A 17897-nucleotide genomic window follows, 5' to 3' on the forward strand; every position below is an offset into this window, starting at 1 on the left:
AGGAACTCAGCAGCAGGATACGCCCTATTCTAAAGGGGGAACACCCTAATCTCCTATTATGCTAAACCGCCCTATTCTAAAGGGGGAACACCCTAATCTCCTATTATGCTAAACCAGGAACACCCTAAACATGGATCCGCCCTGGTCCTTGAGCAAGGTCACCTTACATGCAATGTCCTGCAAAATGTCCTATTTCCATGAGTCCTTCCACTAAAGAAACATGGGGGTACGCTGGCAAGGAAATTGTCATACCTACTTGGCTGATGGCTCCCAGCACAGGGGCTCTTCCTGGGAGTCCAGAACTAGTCTGCACTTCTGTCCCCTGGACAAGGACACACCACTGTCCTCAGGTGTGTCTTTTGCTGGGTCTAGAGCCCTTTCTGCGCCAGCACATCCCCAGCTGCCAGCATCCCAGTAAAGGCTGTACCATCTTCACCATGTGCCTAGGCCACAGAGTGTTAGCGGCCCCCGGGGTGGCCCCAGAGGTTGCTCCTGGTCTCACACAGGTGCACTTCACGTGTGTGCTGAGCTCTCTATGAATGAGCTTGCCAGGTCAAGCAGCTCTTATGTTTGTGGTCCAGAGGGACCTTTCTCCAGGGCTGGGCCCTGTCATTACCCCCAGCAGGCTGGGGCTCCCAGGCGAGATACCACTGCTTCCCTCTGCTCACATCATCTTTAGCTCCCTCTGCCTAGGGCAGGAAGCCCAGGCACCCCAGCAGGACATTCAGGACTCTGGAGGACTAGGCCTCAATTCCCCAGCCTCCCACTCATCCAGTCATATAATCAACTCTGAAAGGTAGTGATCGAAATGCGTGATCATCAGGCCCTCTATATATCTTCTCCCATTTAATCTCAAACTTGACTCTTATTACTATGAAAACATCCATTTTACAGATGGAGAAACAAGTCCACAGAGTTCAGTGATTTCCCAGGTGTCCACAGCAGGGGAGGGGCAGATGGGACCCTCTACACTGGCCTGCTCTCTTCTTCTCACCAACAAGTAGAAATCCTCTATGATCAAGCGCAGCCCAAAGCCCTCACCCCAATGGGACAACCCTCAGATTTCCCTATGTTGACCCTTTTCCTGGGGTTCTGCCACTGGGCACAAAATAACCCAGCTGCCACAAAACCTTGTAGGTTCAAACAGCAGCTCTTTATTCCCGAATTCTCACCGGCACTCTACACAGACTTCCCGGGAACACACTCCCTCCACCGGGCTCTGCATGCCAATTCTACTGGAACCCCAGGAGAACTCAATGGGAACTCAAAGTAGCGCCCTGGAGGCAGCAGGACCCACCCTAATTCCGGAGCTGCCCTATTCCCAGCAGGATCCCCCTAATCCCCAAACTCCCTATTCCTGGAGCAGGGTCACCTTTCAACCATTCCCTCTAGCAAAATGCCAGGCTTCATTCTGACTAAACTGTGGCTCTCAACAGGGTCCAGGCAGGAGGATCCCACTGGTAGACTGCCCCTGGCTGGTTCACTCAGACGTGGATAGACAAGTATCAGCTGCCTGGCCCCAGGCAGGGGCTATAGAAACAACACCAGTCTCAGTTCCACCAGACGTAGGACTAGGGTGATTTCTTTGACCAAAACTCTTTATTTTCAGAGCTCAGGAGTGCTTCATGACTTGGCCAAGATGGCCAATTCAGAGAGCAGCAGCCTGGAACCCAGGCCTCTGGACCACTGGACAGTACACTGGTCACACCTATGACTCCGACAGCTTGGGGCCTGCTCTGCCAACCTGAGATGGGTTTACTAAGGCGGAGGGGTGATGGGATTAAAAGGCAAGAAAATAACCAAGAATTGCTCTTACTCTACCTTCAAGGTCCACCTGGAACCTGAGAAAATTGTCTTTGAATTCAACTTTGGGCTGAAAGGCCACCAGCCCTCTGACAACAGGGGCACACGGTTAGATTTCCCCTTAAATATCCTGCAAGCGCAGAGATCAGGATTGGGGTTTTCTGCATAATGAGTTCTGGGCAGGAACCTGACCTTTCCAGCTCAGTTTCAACATCTGCATGGTTGGCGCCACGCCTTGACCCCATCATCGTGGTTTGAATTTAATTTGTGCCCTTAAGGACCTGTGGGGCCAGGCTCAGGTCAATGAACCACTACTTCAGGTTCTCACTGGGCTTTGGGACAGTCCCCTCCGCCAGGTTCTTGTTGGTGTCACATGGGACAGGTGAGCGCAGTTGTGCTGAGGGCATGCCCAAAGCGCCTTATCAAGCGCTACTCTTAGGACGAGAGTGGCCTAGATTGCACTTTGCCACCCACTCAGAGCAGCGGCGTCACCAGCGCGCAGCCTGGATATGCTAGCCCGTCCCCACCTGCCGCTGCGTGCCGCGCCTCATTAGCACTGGCTGCGGCGGGCGGCTCTGAGCCGCCTCCCCAAGTCATGTACCAGGCACCTGCGTCACCGGCCAGGGCACAGGCCCGCGTCAGTGCCCGGGCCTAGAGCGATTCCAGGCATCCGCACCGGGCCTCAGGGCTGGGGGCCCGGGACACCTGAGCCCTCTCGGGAACCACCTCGCAACACTGGGAAGCAGGAAGCGAGCAACAGAGGGAATGGGGACGCACGTCCAGCCACTGACCCGCGGCCTGGCCGCTGTCCCGCTGCACGTCGCCAGCCTGCCGGGGCTGCCTCTCCACGCCCGGTGAGCGGGGCCCCCCAAAGATCCCGGCTGCGGCCCGTGAGCTGCGGCTGGGGGTCGCGGGTTCCGGCCACGCGGGACCGAGTCCCGCGCAGGGCGGGGTGCGAGTAGCTCCGCGAAGCCTTGGCTCCGGGCTTTGCAAACAGTCAGGGGCGGGGCCTGAAAGGCGGACAGATTGTGGGCGTGGCCATGATGTGGGCGGGGCCTATGATTGGAAGCCCCTACCCCGCCGACTGCTCACCTGGGCCATTCTAGCCCTAAAGTGCTGCTACAGAATGCTCCCAGACAGGTGGTGGCGAGGAGGATGCCGTCCAGTCTAAATTCTTCACACGGGCTGAATAGATTCGGGTTCCCAAAAATACTCCGTACGTGATCGCTATGGCGAAATTAGAAAATCCAGCCATATTAAAAAACAAAGTTAGGGGCTGGGGCTGGGGCTCAGTGGTAGAGGGCTTGCCTTGCACGTATGAGGCCCTGGGTTCGATCCTCAGCACCATATAAAAATAAATAAAGCAAAGGTGAAACATAAAAATAAACAAAGCAAAGGTGAAACATAAAAATAAACAAAGCAAAGGTGAAAAGAAATAGAATTAATATTCTTTAAATGGAAGTTTAAACATTTAGAAAAAACCTCAAGCTCCACCTTGGCAGTGCTTCCCTGTTTGCATATTAGTCCCGGTCTTTGCCCGTGGTAATTTTTGAGGTTGCCTATGGGACGCCAGGTTCCCTGGAGCCAGACGGTCTGGGTTCATCAATCTACCTCTCTTGAGTGGCCATGGGCTGGTTACTTCATGTCTCTGGGTCTCACTTAACTCTGTTAAGTGGGGCTAGTAATCCGGCCCAGATAAGAGGATTCTGGGATTAATGAGTTTATATTCCTAAAGTACTTAGGAAGCATTCACCAATTACGTTAGCTGTTATTACTGAGATCTCCCTCCACAGTAATTACATAATAGCATAATTCAGCCATATCATACTCCCCCAAAGCTCTCCACTTCAATCCCTTGTTTACTTTTGTTGTTGTTGTTGTTGTTTTGTTTGGTGCTAGGGATTGAACTCAGGGGTGCTTAACCACTGAGCCACATCCCCAGCCCTTTTTATTTTGTTTAAAACATTTTGAGGGCTGGCGTTGTGGCTCAGTGGTAGAGTGCTTGCCTGGCACCTGTGAGGGACTGGGTTCTCAGCACCATAGAAAAATAAATAAAGCATACAATTTGATGTTTAAAAAAATATTTTCTGAACAGGGTTTCACTGAGTTGCTTAGGGCCTCACTAAGTTGCTGAGGCTGACTTTGAATTTATAATCCTCCTGCCTCAGCCTCCCAGGATTATAGGTATGTACCACTGTGACCAGCCCTTCTTTACTTTTTAAACCAACCAATATCTTCAGCAAATGAGTTACTAAAGCTTTCTGTTCCTCAGTTTCCTTCTCAATAGAATAGAAGAGTATTTAAAGCTTCCCAGGGATGTTTGAGAGTCAAATGAGACGATGCAAGGGGTGAATGAGTACAACAGGTCAATATGATGGGTATCACCTGGTCAGTAAGAACCAAAACAATGGCTGTTATCACTGGGTGTCCTCAGATGCTCAAGGGGTGCCCCAGGGCTGAGCCAACCTGGGCTGGGCCTCCAGAGCAGGAGAGAGCCCAGAGGGCTAGTGCACCCAACCCTTTCTTCAGGGAAGCAAAAGGCCCAGGAGAGGCCCTAACATATACCACATGAAGCTCCTTCTACCTGCGCACACATCTTCTCATTCTGTGTCGCTAAGTGTGGCAAAGACACACTGAGATCCACCTACTCACAGTTATGAGCAATTAATAAATAAGTAAATCCTTGAGAACAACTGAGAAAGATAAAAGAACCTTCAAGTTCCAAAATAAAAGAACCTTCAAGTGAGACTCTTGCTCTCCTACATCAACTCCACAGAAAGCCACTGGGAGCGAATCAGCATGGTAAGGACATGCAGATGGACCAATAGATGAGGACAGAAGATGGAGCCAGAGTTAAATCTGAATCGTGTTAGATTAATGTATGACAAACATATTCCTCTGCTCAATGAAAAAGAATGAATTAATAGGGGCTGGGGATGTGGCTCAAGCGGTAGCGCGCTCGCCTGACATGCGTGCGACCCAGGTTCGATCCTCAGCACCACATACAAACAAAGATGTTGTGCCTGCCGAAAAACTAAAAAAAAAAAATTAAAAAAAAATAAATAAATATTAAAAAATTCTCTCTCACTCTCTCTCCACTCTCTCTTTAAAAAAAAAAAAAAGAATGAATTAATAAATACATACGGCTGGCTATGGGCTGGCCATCTGAAAGGGGAAAATGAACTCCATTGTATTCCAAAAATACAAGTAGATTCTGAAGACCTAAATGTAATAATAAGTATCTTATAAGGACAAGGAAGCTTGGGGTCCCACATTGTGGTCATGTGGATTTGCTCAACTGATGAAAACATGGAAACAGGGATTATTTACAACAATCTTAAAATGTGTGGCTAAATTCACAGGAAAGTCCAAGGATCAAACCTCTTCCCACAAAGAGGAAAACCCAGCACAAAGAGTGGCTATGAACATGGAAATACGACCCTGCTAATTAACCAGCTACAGGAGCCTGAGTCAGATTGGAGGGACGAGTCCTGTTGAGGACGGAGGACAGAATCTATCTCTACTGCCCTTGGTGCAAAAACGTAAAATATAATGGACAGTCTTTCTTGAGAATCAGAGCAGAGAATCTCTCCAATGTGTGTCTGAGATTCAAATTTATACTCCCCCAAGGTTTAGTAAGATCACTCATGGGCTGGGGTCGTGGCTCAGTGGTAGAGCGATTGCCTAGCATGCCCGAGGCGCAGTTCAATCCTCAGCACCACATAAATGAACAATAAAGATATTGTGTCCACTTAAAACTAAAAAATAAATATTAAAAAAAGAAGATCACTCATGTCACTAGTTAAATAGTTACTAGGTGGTAGAGCCCCTGAAGTCCTGAAAAAGCGAATGGCAATGCTCTCTTCCTGATGGAAGACACTTTTCTACCCAGGCCTGTCACTTCGGGCCACATCTGAGCTCAATATAAAAATTATTCAACACACAAAGAAATAACTCGATGTAAGTGAGAGTCAGCATAAATGCAAACAACAGGTTTAGATCCTCAAGCATTTCTGATAGTAGGCACATACTTCACAGAGAAAAAATAATCAAGTATAAACACATTGGATTTTTTAAAAAATTTAAATGGAATAAAGTTCAAAGAGCAAAAGTCAAATAAGATAACCAGAAAAATTTGAAAAAGAACCAAACATTGTGTAATAAGAATACAACAAATAAAATAAAACCCTTAATTGATGGGTTACTTAGGAGATCATCTTGGCTGAAGAGACAATTAGTTAACTGGAGGACAGACTGGAAGACATTACCCAGAATACAATTCAAAGCGGGAAAGAAATGAGAAATAGGAAAGAGGTTTGGATAGATATGAGAGTCTCACATTTTTCTAATTAGTCCCAGAAGGTTGAAACAGAGAAAACAGAGGAGAGGAAATATTTGATGAGATAGTGGCTGAGAATTGTGCATAATTGTTCAAAGATACCAAACTTCAGATCTAGGAAAAAATGTATACCAAATAGCATAAATAGAAATAATCTGCATATATGTCAGATGAAATAAGTAGGCATCAGAGGACTCAGAAACAGTAAAATAATAGAAGACAAACATTGTACAAAAGAATAAAAGGGCCATATTTCACCAATTCTAAGATACACCTTTTCCTGCAACTTAACATGTCTGAAGTTGGTGCAGCCTCACTGCAGAAGGAGTCTCACAGTCGAAACTGAGACAGCTCTTTTTTCTTGGTGGATGTAAACTAATGGTGGGACATATATTCAGTGGTGTCTCAGGATGAAACGGACTGGCCACAGATGTGTCAACAGTAATCACAGAAACCCAACGAGAGAAAACTAATCTGTTCAAGGTGTGAGAAAAAATAAAATTAAGGGATTTTCTGTCCATGAGGAAAACCAGATACACCATTTTTAAAAACTGTTTTAGATATTGGAAACAGAGCAGATCAGTGATAGCTGAAAGAAGAAGAGCCAATCAGGCGAAATCTCTGATGACCTGCGTCCTCGCTAGATCCACTTTCTTGACTGAAGCAGGAAGAGGAAGCAAAGCAGAGTGAGGTGGTTTTACTGAGCTGAGAAGGGGTGGAGGCCAAGGGAGGCCCTTGCAGCTGGGCTCGAGAAGCAGAGAACCAGAGGAGGGAGCTGGGCACAGAAAGCTCTAGAACTCTGCCCTGGGGTCCTCTTGAATCTCTGTGTGAAGAAGCCAAGCATAGATTAGGTGGCACTTCTTGAGTCCAGGCAAAGAAAAACCATATGGAAGCGAGAAATTGAGTAACTATTGGATCTCTGAAAGATGGAGGGACACGTGGGTTCCAGTCAGCTACAGTGGAAAGACCTTGTTGAGTCTCCACAGCTCTTAGCAGAAACTGCCCAGTGGCCACGCCTCAGGAGTAGGGCTGACCTAGCTCTAAGGTGAAAGCAGCCCTAGGACGCACACTAACAGAGACCAAAACTAAACTCCAAAAGCATCAAACTGCAAGGCACGGTGGCACGCATCTGTAATCCTAGCAGCTGGGGAGGCTGAGGCAGGAGTTCAAAGCCAGGCTCACCAATTTAGCAAGGCTCTACGCAACTTACCTAGACCTTGTCTCTAAAAAGAAATATAAAATGAACTAGGGATGTGTGGCTTAGGGATTAAGCGCCCTTGGGTTCAATCCCCGATTCAAAATAAAAAAAAATAAAAAAAAAAGAAGCATTAAACTGATGCAATTACATAATAATTAACTATCTGACAGAAGTCAAATATTCTTTAAAGGAAGAAAACAAAACTAAATAGCAACACAAAATTCACAATGTCCTGTGTGTACTAAAAACTGATTAGCTGAGGCTGTAGCTCAGTGGTAGAGCACTTGCCTAGCATGTGTGGAGCACTGGGTTCGATCCTCAGCACTGCATAAAAATAAATAAAATAAAGGCATGCTGTCCATACACAACTTTAGATCTATAAAAAAATAGGTCTCGGGGCTGGGGATGTGGCTCAAGCGGTAGCGTGCTCACCTGGCATGCGTGCGGCCCGGATTCGATCCTCAGCACCACATACAAAGATGTTGTGTCCGCCGATAACTAAAAAATAAATATTAAAAAAAATAGGTCTATAAATTTTTTTTTAAAACTGACTAGACAAATAAGGAAACATGAAAATGTCAACATGGCTAGGGAAAATAAGCTAATAGAAAGCTACTCAGATATGAGAGAGATGATAGAATTGGCATTCAAGGACTTAGAGAAGCTACGATTCATATGGTGAAGGCTCTAGAGAAAAATATGAAACTAATGGAAAGATAAAGTAGGATAAAACAAAGAACAACTGGAACTTCCAGAACTGAAGCATGTGATCTTGGACATGAAAAATTCATCAGACAGGCACACACAAGTTGAGAAGATGAAAAGTAAAGCAACAGAGAATCCGAAAATAGAGCAACAGGAACTCTACAAACTGAAACAGAGGGGAAAAGACAAAGGAAGGAATAAGCCCCAGTGACTTGGGGACAGCACCAGAGATTACACATAATTGGCCTTGGAGGAGCCATAGCCAAAAAGAGTGTTTGAAGAAATCAAGGTCAACACGTTCTGAATACAAAGATCCAAACAGCTTAACAAACGTCAGGCAGTGCCCGCGAGCATGCACCTGTGCCCACCACCACATGCGCTTCGCCAGTGCCCACTTCATAGTTGGAAATAATAAAGAAGATAATCTTAAAAGTAGCCAGACAAGATGTTACATAAGACATCAGCAGGTCTCATAGCTAAGTGGGTGCTGGCAACAAACTTGACAAATAGATCAGTGGAACAGGGAAAGAGTCCAGAAATAGATTCAAGTATATGCGGTCGATTGATTTTTTTTTTTTTTTTTTTTTTTTGTACCAGGGATTGAATTTAGGGTAACTCGACCACTGAGCCACATCCTCAGCCCTATTTCGTACTTTATTTGGAGACAGGGCCTTACTGAGTTGCTTAGCGCCTCGCTTTTGCTGGCTTTGAACTCTCAATCCTCCCACCTCAGCCTCCCAAGCTGCTAGGATTACAGGCCTGCGCCACTGTGCCCAGCAATATTTTTTCTAATATTTTTAGTTGTTGATAGACATTTATTTTATTCATTTGTTTATATGTGATACTGAGGATGGAAGCCAGTGCCTCACAGATGTCAGGCAAGCACTCTACCACTGAGCCACAATCCCAGCCTGTGCCTGGTGATTCTGGACAGAGATGCAAAGATAATCCAGTAGAGAAAAGACAGACTTTTCAACAAATGATATTGGAGCAATTAGATAGCCAAACATGAATTTCAGTCCATACCTTTAACCATATATGAAAATTACCACAAAATGGATGATAAACCTTAATGTAAAACATAAAACTGCCAAACTGCCAGGAAAAAAAAAAAGAAGAGAATTGTTTGGCTTGGGGTTAGGGTAAGATATTTTATAAATGAAATCCAAAGTATGAGATATTGTTAAACAATGAAAATGCTAACAAGAGAAGGGGAGAAATTACATCACACACACACACACACACACACACACACACACACGCACGCACGCACACATATGTACATAAGTGTAGATGTAATATAAATACATAAATTTAAAATATTCACAACTCAATAAGAAAAAACCCAACAATCCTCTTTAAGAAATGGTCCAAAATTTAAACAGACACTTCACTAAGAAGACATAAAAGTAGCAAATAAGTACATTAAAAGATGAGCCCATCATTCATATTGAAAATCAAGATACAAATTAAAAATCTAATGACATACACGAGACTGTCACAGAGTCAGCAGCTGACCATGCCAGGTTGGTGAGGAGGTGGGAACTGCAGCCCTTACACAGGGCTGACAGCCATGACCCCATCCTTCCACTGTTCTGTCTTCCCAGACTGAAAGGCTGGCCCCACCACCACTCCCTGCCCAGCTTCTCCCCAGCCCCGGGCGCCACTGTTCTCTCCTGATGAAGCCGACTCCTCTAGGGACCTCGTGTAAGTGGAACCATGAAATACTGTCTTCAAGATTGGCTCATCTCACTTGCGTATGGTGCCCATGCCGCGGCACGTGTTAAAATGTCCTTCCTTTTTAGGGGTGATGAATACCTCTTTGAATGTATCTACCACGTGTTTATTTCTTCATATGTACACGTGCTGGTATGTATGGTTGCTTCCATTTTTAGACTGCTGTAACTAGGGCGCTATTAACCCAGGTGGGCACAGATGGGCACGTACCAGCTCAAATCCCTGCTGTCATTTCTTTGGGTATTCCCAGAAGTGAAATTGCTGGATCATATGTTAATTCTATGTTTAATTTTTTTTAAGGAACTTCCATACTGTTTTCCAAAGTGCCACACCATCATCCAACCCCACCAACAGGCACAAAGGTTCCAATTTCTCCAGATCTTTGCCAACATTTGTAACTTTCTTTCTTTTTTTCCCTTCCTACTGGGAATTAAACTCAGAGGGTGCTTAACCACTGAATCACATCACCAGTCCTTTTTTATTTTTTATTTCGATACAGTCTCACTAAGTTGCTTAAGGTCTTGCTAAGTTGCTGAAGCTGGTATGCTTTCCATTTTGGAAAAAAAAAAAAAACCTAAAACATTAGCCATCATCTTATTCTGTTTGGCTGCTATAACAAAAATGTCATAGCCTGAGTAATTTATAAACAATAAAAACCTATTGCCCACAGTTCTGGAGGTGCTGGCAGATTTGGTGTCTGGCAAAGGCCCATCTCTGCTTCATACATGGTGCCTTCTTGCTATGTACTTGTATGGCAAGGGCAACCAAGCACCCAGGGCTTTATTTATAAGGTCACTAATACCATTTATAAGGGCTTATCCCTCATGACCAAATCATCTCCCAAAAGATCACTTAATACTATCATGCTGGGGCAGTAGGTCTTAACATAAATTTTAGGGACACAAACATGCAAACCCTAGCAGCCATCCGAATGGGTGTGACGTGTCTACATACTGTCAGACCCTCTACACACCTCTTTTACTGATATACCAAAGAGTTTTAAAAATTTGATAATGACAGGAAAGATTTGAATAATGCAACTAATAGTCTTGATTTAACAAACACCCAGAATCCTCTCTCATCTAGATTGCATTGATAATTTTAAGAAAGATACCATTTACCACATCAAAATAAATTTACTGAAAAACAAATCTTTTGATAAAAATGCACAACCCTTACACAGAAAACTCAAATTGCAGACTGAAAGGCATTTAAAAGACCTGAATAAATAGAGGGGTTCATAACCGGGGAGACTCAATCTTACAAGATGACAGTTCTTTCCGAATTGTATGATAGAGTCAATGCAATTTCTATCACAGTCCCAACAGGGTTCTTTGCAAAAGTTACCAAGCGAATTCCAAAATTTGTATGGAGGAGAAAGGGGCTAAGAATAGCTTCAGTGCTCTGAAGAGGAAGAGCAGGCCGGGGAGCTTGATGGGTGTCAAGACTCGTGCAGAAGTTGAAGGAAGTAAGACAGTGTGATATTAGTGCAGCGACAGACAGACAGACCAGTGGAGTGAGAGAAGCAGAACAGGCGTGTTAGAAACTCGATACATGACAGGTTAGACTGCAGCTCCCGGGGAGAAGGGATGGGGTTTTAAATAAATGATGCTGGGACCACTGGGTATTCCCTGAGGGAAGAAAGGAAACAGGATCAGTGGTCCCAGCCACCCTGTTCCAGGGACATTAATTCTTAAAAGAGCAAAATCAAACTGGAAACATTCTCAAGAGGATATGGGAGCATATTTTTATTGCCTTAAGACAAACAAGACATGAAAGGCACAAATCAAAATGGAAAACACAGAAAAATAAACTATATTAAAAGTCATATTTCTGTTCACCTGAGGGAAACCAAAATAATGTCAAATTACAAGAGCTTTGCTGAAAAAGAAGACACAGGCAAAGCAGACACCCAACAAAGCATTAATGTCCAGAGGGGTAAAGAATTCCTGAAATCGGTAAGAAACGCCGCCCAACAGGCCAGGTGCAGGGAGAGCTGTATTTGTGGAAATGGAAGTGTGAGGACCACATCCACACCCACACCCACACCCGTACCCACACATGACTGTTCAGCCCTGTGAGTCCGCAGAGAAATTCACCACTGGATACCGCTTTCCCCTCATCAGATTGGCAAAAATGTGATTTTGCCAACACTGCACGCTGGCCAAGATGCGGAGTTGCTGGGTTTCTTACAGACAGTGGGTTGGTAGCTACTCGGCTCCCAATTCTACAAGACATACCACAGACTGTGTGTCTTAAGCAACAGGAATCTAATTCCCCATAGTTCTGGAGGGTGGAAGTCAGCATGGTGGGGCTGGCCAGCGCTCTTCCTGGCCGTCTCCCAGGGTAGGAGATCAGCCCCTGCACCCCTTCTGGTAAGGGCACGGATTCCATCTGTGAAGGCTCCACTCTTGTGACTTACCAAGGACCTCATCTCAAATACCATCACCCTCAACATATGAATTTGGGGAGATGCAAACACTGGTTCCACAGTAATTGAATAATAAATTGACATAAATGCTTGGGAGGACTGTTCAGTGATATCGTGCCAAGTTGAGGACAGTCATGCCCCATGACCTGGCCATTTCACTCTTAGGACATATACTCTAGAACAGTGGTTCTCAACAAGGGTGGCGCTGCCCTTGGGGGACATTTGGCACCCTATGGAGCTGTCGTCACACCTCAGGGATGCCACTGATCTATTGGGTGGTGGCCGGGGACAGGACGCTGCCATGCTTTGTATGATGTCCCTCCTCAAAGAATTATCCTACCGGAAATGTCAGTGGCTCTGCTGCTGAGTAAGTCTCCTGGCCGTGATTTGCAGGTTTCCTAACCTCCTCCTACCTAGGGCCCTCGTGAGGATTCATCAGGCTGCTACTTGTGGCTGTGTATATCTGCCTGCTACTGAGCACGTTCAGCCAGGGTTTGCTCCACTCCAACCCCTCCCCGCCTGCCCTGGAAGCACAGTCCATTACCCACTGCCAAGAGAGCGTTCCTACAGGACAGGTCACTTCAATGACCCAGTGTGGGGGGCCACTTAAAGGGCCCTGCTCTGTCCTTTTGAGGCCAGGCTCTAGTGGACTGGCTCTGCTCCTCCATCTCCCTGTTCTTGTCCAGTTCAACACCTCCATCTCTGCCCTCCCTTCCAGCTGCTGGCAAAGGCCAAGTCAACTGCAGTGGTGCCACACTCTGTTTGCCAGGTATGCTAGTGTGGCCTTGCCAGGCTCTCCCACCTTGCCCACCCTCAGAGGGTAGTGGGCCAGAAATCCAGGTCTGGGGTTTCGCACTTCTGCTCTCTCTGCATGTGCTCTTCCCCCTGCCTAGGGTGCCTGCTTCCCCTGCCTTCTCCAACGTTGGCCAAAGTGTTTCCTCCTCCAGGAAGCCCTCTGGGTTCAGGAGTGCCCTTGGGAGTTCCTTCCTCTGTGCTTCCAGGCTGGCTACCCCATCATAATGGCACTGGTCCTCTTCCTCCCATGGGCCCAAGAGCCCTCAAGGACAGAATAGCTGTTTCCCTGCTGTGTTCCTGGTGCCTGGGCAGAGCACCTGCAGACTCTGGTCACTGATGGGACTGGACTGTCCTGATGGCTTAGATATGAGGTGACCCCTGAAAGCTCAGGTGTGACACACGCAAGGATTTTCAAGAGAAATGATTACATCATCAGAGCTTTAACATAATGTGGAGTAACCCACCGATGGACAGGGAGGCTGTGGCTGGAGGAAGTAGGTCATGGGGGTGTCCCTTCAGATTTGTATTTTGTCCCTGGTGAGCAGGATTGCTCTTGCTCTCTCTCTCTCTCTCTCTCTCTCTCCCCCTGCTTCCCAGTTGCTGTGTCCTGAGCTGCTTTCCCTGCCACGTCCTTTCTCCATGAGGTTCTGCCTTTCTTGGGCCCAGGGCTGTGGAGTCTACTCATGGTGGACTGAACCTCTGAAACCTCTACTAACGCCCTACTCACAGCCTTCCTCAGTAACCCTATATGGCCTTCTTTTTAGCCAAAAGGTCAAATCCAAACTCTGGGCCTTCCAGCCACATTGGTTCTCCCTGGGGCATTCTTTCCTTTGTTTTCCTTTCTAGCAAGTTAACACTCCCCAAGAAGGCTCCACCCCTCAGACCAAGCCCAGCTCCAGGTGACAGGGTCCCTGTGCACTTCCCCTGCTCCATAGCATGATCACAGCTCTAGATAAATAACTATAAATGTAAAGTGACTTGAGAGACATCCCTACCCAGAGTCTGTGATGTGGAAACTTATTTAGACTAAGGTTCTTGGCAGATGTTATAAAGTTAAGGGTCTTGAGATCATCTTGGATAATCTGGGTGGGGCCTAAAGTCAATGACAAGTGTCCTTATAAAAGACAGAAGAAGAGATGCAGATGCAGGGGAGGCCACGTGGAAATGGAGGCAGAGACTGGAGGATGCAGGTCCAAGCCCAGGAGCAGCTGAGCTGCCAGAAGCTGAAAGAGATGGGCAGGAGCCTCCTCGGGAGCCCCAGGGCAAGCACAGCCCTGCGGACACAGGCAAAAGGGCAAGGAAACCAAAGTGGGTTTTTTCAGTCTCAAGGTGCGTGGCAAGTTAGGGCAGCTCCAGGAACTGATCAGATTCACACATATTAACCCAAGCCTCTGAGTGATAACACCATCAGTAGACTGAGGAAAGCCAAGGCTCAATAACTTGCTCAAGGTCAGTATGTGGCAGAGCCAGCACTGGAGCCTGCCAGGCAGCCTGGCTCCTGCAGCCCAGGGCAGATTTCCTCTGCAAGCAGCGGGAATCTCAGGTTCTTCCCTGGCCAGAGGCCCATCTCCAGCACCCCCAGAAGTGACCGTCCCACCACAGGACACAGTGCTCCCACCTTCTCAGAGAGGGGTCTTCCTGATGCGACCATTGTTCTTGATGCTGAGCTGAGAGAGCCTCCTGTGACATCCAGACAGAGCAGCTTTGGATGAGGACACCCTCTGGGTGCGCCTGCTGTGTCCCAGGGTCCCCACTCATTCTTAAGAAGGAGATCATGGTGGTGTCTGTCTCCCAGCATGGCCCCAGGATCATGCAGTGACCACCCAGTGGCGGGAGAGGTGGATTCACTGCTAGGCTGGGGAAGCTCCACAGCAGACCCTTCCAAGGGGGAAGGCAGAAGCTATGGGATCATGTGGTCATGGGGTTTGGGTATTTTGGGAAAGTGAGATATTTGAGCTGCAATTAGTTCAGTCTGCTGCAAGGGCTGCCTCAGCCAAGCATCCTTTATGGGATGGTTTCAACAACAGAGGCCTAGTCCCTCTGAGCACTGGGGGCTGAGGTGCAAGATCAAGTTATAGGCAGCACTGGTACCTCCGGAGGCTGCTCTCCTCGACAGGCAGGGGGACATTGTCCCTGTGTCCTCACATGGTGTCCTCTCTGCTTGTCTGTGTTCCCATCCCTTTTATTAGGACATGGGCCACACTGGAAGAGGCTCTGCCCTAGTACCTCGCTTTACCTTAATGACCCCTATAAAACCCCATCTCAAACACTGGAAGTGCAGGGGAATAGGACTTCACACGTGGGTCTCAGGGGAACACAACTCAGCCAAGGGCTCCCTCTCACCCTCTAGTCTCTTTCCACTGACTTCCTGTCATCACGCCTCCTCTTGTATCTAAAATGGTTGGAGAGGCCGAGAAGATTTGGGGGATGCAGATGAAGGGACACTGAGCCGGGGTGCCTTGGTTCGCGTTCAGTGGGGTGTGTTTATATGGTCTGAGCCAATCTGTGCAAGTCCAGTTACTGCTGGCTGAGAGGCACCATGGCTTCCAGATGTGCCTCCCACCCTTGTGCCAACCCACAGGTATCAGGCCAGGAATGTATTTTATGGTGTCCGGCGTCAGAAGTATACAGACAGAGGAAGAGACGAGAGGCTTAAAGCACCATCCTCCCAGTGCCAGACAGGAGTCTGCAGACCTTCAGAGCCACAGGACAACCTAGGATCACCTGATCTGGGACCCAACCGGCTTCCGTTCTCTCTGGAGTCACTTGGGGTACTCAGTCAAATGCCAGTCTCTGGGCCCTGCACCTTAGGCTTTGTTCAGCAGGACACAGGAGCCCAGGCACCTGCACTCACCATCTTCTTCCTCAGGTGCCCCCACGATGGGGGCTGGGGGTTAGGATGCACTGAGCAAACCCTCTGCAAGTTTGAAACTGCACAGTTGTCTTTTGTCGTGAAAATTATTAAAATCACAATAAGAAAACTGGAGGAAATGTAATTCTTCCAAAACTTAGCATTCATTTATGGTAGAAAGAAGGTAATTTTTCCCGATTTGAAAACAATTCCCAAAAAGCACATGCCACTGCCATTAAAGAGCCAGGAGGCTGGGAGCAGGTTTTCTAACCCTAACCCTATTTTTTTTCCCCAGCATTACAGGAGGACTCTGCCTTGTCTTTCTGCTTTGTCCTTAGAAAAATATAAAATTATTATTCCACGAGGAGGCAACCAAAAGGATGAAGCTGAAAAATGTAGAAAAAGGAAATCATACAGGTGCATGTCAGAGAGTTAGTAAAATTATGTATTTTTTTTCCTGGATTTTGTAATGTTTGTGATATTGGCCAACTTAAAGCATTAAAATTGTTGTTTTGTTATTATAAAAATTATTATTCTAAAGAGTAATCAGAACTGGGCATGATGGCGCACGCCTGTAATTCCTGTGGCTCAGGAAGTGGAGGCAGAAGGAGCAAGAGTTCAAAGCCAGCCTCACTGAGCAATGCAGTGAGATCCTGTCTCTAAATATAATGCAAAATGTGCTGGGGATGGGACTCAATGGTTGAGCGCCCCTGAGTTCAATCCCCATTACCAAAAAAAAAAAAAAAAAAAAAGAATTAGAATATTCTAATAATAATTATTCTAATTGTTATTCCAAGGCTTGTACTTGTAATTTTACATTCTTTTTCAGGTCCTCCGTAACCTGGATCCAGCAGGGCTGGTAGCCTGTTCTCTCTTCCTCACCAAGGGAGTCCTGTTGTTCTCAGGCAGCAGCATGCCCCCCTTATTTATTTATTTTTAAATTTCCCAGCCTCCTTGGAAGCCAGGACTAGCCACGGGATACTGTTCTGGCCAACGGGATAGACGAAGCCTCTGGTTGAGCTTCCAGGAAAGCATTAAAGGAGCTGTCCGGGGGTGTGCCTGTTGCTCTTCCCCTTCTTGACTGGAATAATGATGTGATACTGGATGAGAGGCAGGCATCTCGCCACCTCAAAGATCCTGTGAGAAAGAAAATTACATGTTAAATATGAAGGAGTGAAAGAGAGATACAGGGAAGGACCACAGATCGTTGAGTTTCTCAAGTGAGTCAAAATAATTCATTTAAGCCACTGTACAATTGTGATTGTACATTATCCTTAACTGATACACATGTTTCAAAGTACTACAAACTGGGTGCTTAAACAAAAGGGAGTTACTGTCTCAGTTCTGAAGTTTCCAGGGGCAGCAGGGTGGCTTCCTCGGAAGGTGGTTGGGAGGTCTATTCCGGACTTCCACCCCTCCTCTCATGGCTTGCTGCCCATCTTGAGCTCCTCAGCTAGCTGATGAGCCATGGACCTCGGCCTGGCTCTCCCTGTGTATGTCTATGCCCACACCAAGTTCCCTGCTCTATAAGGGCGCCAGTCAGCTTGGATTAGGGAGCAAAGTACTCCAGTATGGTCACCCCTTAACTAATGACCTCTGCAGTGAACCCATATCTAAGTAAGGTCACATTCTGAGGTACAGGAGAGTTAGGACTCCAACACATAATTTTGGGGAACTGGGGAGAGACACAGTTCAGCCCATTACACATGGACCTCATCCCTGATGCCTCTCCCTCTGTCCATGGGTAAATCCTTCCAGTTCCACCACATGGACCTCTCTGATGCTCAGCCTTCCTTCACCACCATAGCACCCCCCCCCCCACTGTGCCCTGCATCTACCCTTGCGCTCCAGGCAGCCTTTGATGATACTCTCAGATCTCTGTACAGATGTTCCAGGATCCTGGAGGTCTGCATTACCCCTCCAGTCTGGTTAGAGAGGAAGAGGCTCGCTTTGGTCAATTAGATGTGAGGGTGAGGGATGTGCGTCTATTTGGGGTGGGAGCTTTTAAGCAGTATAACTTGCCACCTTTCATTCCTAT

Source organism: Callospermophilus lateralis, chromosome 8 (assembly GCF_048772815.1).
Source record: "Callospermophilus lateralis isolate mCalLat2 chromosome 8, mCalLat2.hap1, whole genome shotgun sequence".
In the NCBI taxonomy this organism is placed as follows: Eukaryota; Metazoa; Chordata; class Mammalia; order Rodentia; family Sciuridae; genus Callospermophilus; species Callospermophilus lateralis.